We start from the raw sequence: 4039 nt of genomic DNA on the forward strand, positions 1-4039 counted from the left end.
GAAATGGAATCATTCTTTGATTCCTTACCATATCTGGTCTCACCCCTTTACCAGGGACTCGTTTTTTATATTACTTGATTGGTTTGCCTCAAATGGCAAGTTGATCTCGAGAGATTCGAACCAGATCTGGTTCAAAATCTCTTATATTTTGGCTATTTTCGTCTGTGTTCATCCTAACCCCCGTGAGTACGAATATTTTCGTATCTTTCAGTTAGGGTTTCAGATTTTGATTCGAATCAGATTTGGTCTGATTTCTGTTTGTTTTATGTTATTCTCCATCTATATTTGCTCTATTACTCAAAAATCTATCTATTTTTGGTTGAATCTTTTACTTACCCTAAAATTAGGGTTTAGTTCTTTCCAGATCTGAAACGATTTTTATTATTTTTCCTTTAATATTTCGGTATCACTATCTCTGTGATTTATAGTTTCTCTACTAATTCTGACCGATTTTATTTACCCTAAAATTAGGGTTTTGATTTTTAAAGACGAACCAAATATGTTGTTTCATCTCTGTGTATCTTTTACGGTTCCCTTTATTACTTCTGACTGATTCCACATATTCTAATTATTTCCGTTTATATGTCTTTGTATTTCTGCCTATTTTTCTAGGGTTTCAATTATTTAATTATTTCTCCTAATCTTTCTGTCTATTTGTCCTTAACTCTGGCGTTAATTGCTGACTAATTAGGTTTTTGAAATCTTTACTGAGATTTCAGTCTTTCCTTTCTTGTATGCTATTGTTATTTCCTTATTTTGTTCGATTCACCTGTTCTCATTATTTTCTTACCTTATTTGACCTGGTACTTGACTATTGATTGATTCTGTATCTTAGTCTAAATAGTACTCGCCTGATTATATGCTGCTAATTGATTGAACTCCGACTTTGATTGATTTCAGAGTTATTCCCATTCCTTATTTGTGTAAGACTGATTCATTACCTTGTTTATCTACCCAGTTGAGTACTATTTAAACCCCTTCCCACTCCCTCTAAAAGAAGACTCGAACTCTTTAATTCTCACTAAAAAAAAATTTAAACTCTCTTTTGCTCTCATGTTCTGATTTCTACGTTAAGTGTCTCTTGATTTTTGGCCGGCTGTAAGCCAAGGCAAAAATTATTCTGGAATCTCATTGCTGTGGCACATTTACTTGCTATTTCTTACTTAACTGGTATGCCCTAACCTTTGCAATTTCATTCCCTATGCTTTGCTTGACTAGTCTGTTTCAATTCCCAGCATGACCCTGTCCTTTATATGATCATATGATCTTATTTAGTAACACTGTTAACTTAGGACTAAGTCATTCTGAATAATATGAATCCTTTTCATAGTTTAGCCTAAGGTTTAAGTTGGCTCATGCACTGTTTGTTAATTCTATACCTGTTCTGAACTTTGCACACTATAGACATGTAATCAGTAAACTTTTGTTGCTTAACTCATGTGTCCTGTCTGTTTAATTGACATGTCTAGTCAACTCAAATGTTTCTGTGATTAAGCCATGATTGTCTTGTGTACTAGCATGAGTATTTAGCTTAACTAGACTTCAACTTATATGAACTATGTGTTTAAGCATGAATTCTGTATGTTTCCTTGGTACAGTTCTGCCTGCAACCCTATGTTCTGAATCCTGTTTCTTCTGAAATCCTACTATTTTAAAAACCTACCCCTTCTTTTTTTTTGTATACTCTTAGTCCCTTAGGTTCTCAACTATCCCAGTGTGAGCACTGCCTAGGGTCCACATGAGACTCCTTTGAACTCTGATGCACTGGGAGCTGGTTTTCCCATCTCTCATGAACTCTTTTCTGAATGTGTGGTTCTGGTGTGAGCATTGCCCGGGGTCTCTGAGGCCCTTGGGAACTTTGACACACTGGAAGCCTGGTTCTAATGTGCTGTGGATGAATCATTGCTATGCTTCAAAGCTGTTATGTGGGAAGGCCTAGTCCCCAGGTTTATTTAGGCCTATGAAGGCTCGCTATAGTGTAACTGATACCCTTATGTAATTTATTCAGCAATTCTGGTCTGTAATAACTCTGTAATAACATATTTGGGGACATTTAGTAAAGATGGGGGGCGGGGGGGTTCCTCTTATATCTTTTGTTAAAACTGGGTAGAAATCCTGCCTATAGGATTTAATTATGCTGATTGAATTATGTAAGTATTATACTGTATTTAGAAATTCTGCCTATAGGACTTTCATGATCATTTTGATTCTGTATTTTACATTTGCATACTAATGATCCTGCTTATAGGACTTCCATTCAATTCTGTACATTAGAAATTATGTTCATAGGATCTATACATGTTTCAACAAATGTGCATTAGCAAGCATGCCTATAGGATCTTGTTGTTCGAATTAACTGCCCTTCCTGGCAATCTGTTTAATTTCTGCCCGTACACAGTTAATAGATATCATGCCTATAGGATTTAAATCCATTCAAACCTAGAAATCATGCCTATAGGGGTTAAATCAATCCAGTAATAGATATCATGCCTATAGGACTAAAATCAATTTCAAATTTAGAAATCATGCCTATAGGACTAAAATCAATTTCAAAAATTTAGAAATCATGCCTATAAGGTTTAAGTCAATTCAGTAATTAGAAATCATGCCTATAGGATTAAAAAGGAGTAAAATCTATCTTCACGAGTTAAAATCAGTGCTACACCCAGAAACCATGTCTATAGGTCTGTAATTAATAAACTCATAGAAATCATGCCTATAGGATCCTGTTGATCGATTCTGAATTCAATCGCTATTGTAAATCACTTAGGCAACGTATCTGTAGTACTTAACAATGATTCTGGGTTTATAATTGTGATATATTACTGCCTAAGGTGCCCAGATTCATGCTGAATAAAATCAGTAGGCAAACAAATAGGTCTTAACGCTCGCCTTAACAAAGCTGTCTCTGCACTCTATTTTCTCACATAGATATCCTGCCTATAGGATTCCAGAGTTAATAAAATTTGCTGATTCAATTGCGTGCTTTTGTTGTCTATGTGGAGGTCAATGTGAGCCCATGCTTGTTCTTTATCTGAAAGTCCTATTCGTTTTTGTTTGTCGCCTAGATTCACATTTTTAAGTAACATAGATTGGTCTAGAACCATCCCAAATAGAGTTCCTAATACCTCCAGGGCCATAGGTAAGGGACGGGTAGTGCACGCATAAGGAACGAGTTAGAAACTACTAGAACGCTTAAGTAACAACTTAAAGATAATAATTGGGTAGTAAGGAGATGATAGTCCGTGCACTAATGCTATGAGTAACACCCCGACTCGAGGGAGTTACAAAGTATTACATGGAATGATCCTATAGGCTAAAAAACTTAGAACCACCCCCTATACTCCTGTTTAAAATAAATTGAATATTGTATTTGTCCAAATTGTTTTCTTCCCCTTTTAGACTAATTCGCTTAATTTAAGTTTGGCCGGGACCCACCGTTGTGGACCTCGAGGGGTGCCTAACACCTTTCCCTCAAGGTAATTTCGAGCCCTTACCTGATTCTCTGGTGATGTAAATTGGTACAACATGAGTTATCCGCTCTAGGTGCCCTAACGCACCTTAATCCGTTAGGTGGCGACTCTTCCAATTCCAATTCCTTACCCTATCAAAAAGGAGTTGTCCCAGAAATGTTGAAACCCGATTTCGCGAGAAAAAGGGGGCGCGACAGTCACCCTCCTAAAATACTTAATCACTCACAAGTTATAGGAACAAATAGAGAAAAGCCCAGAATTGAAAGAAGAAAAACAAGATATAAAATTTATTCACACGTAATATGTAACGACCCGACGGGTCGTTTTGAGCTCTAGCGTGAGTAGATTCATTTCAGGTATTATGACTTGCATGCATGGTCGGAATTGAATTTCGGGAAGTTCAGAGTTGATTCGGAAAGAAAATTCTCATTTCGGAAGCTTTAAGTTAGAAGAATTGACTAAAGTGTGGTTTTTTAATAAACGACCTCGGAATCAGGATTTGAAGGTTCCAACAGGTTTATATGATGATTTTGGACTTGAGAGTGTGTCCGGATCGGGTTTGGAAT

This window comes from Nicotiana attenuata, unplaced genomic scaffold, assembly GCF_001879085.1.
Source record: "Nicotiana attenuata strain UT unplaced genomic scaffold, NIATTr2, whole genome shotgun sequence".
Lineage (NCBI taxonomy): Eukaryota > Viridiplantae > Streptophyta > Magnoliopsida > Solanales > Solanaceae > Nicotiana > Nicotiana attenuata.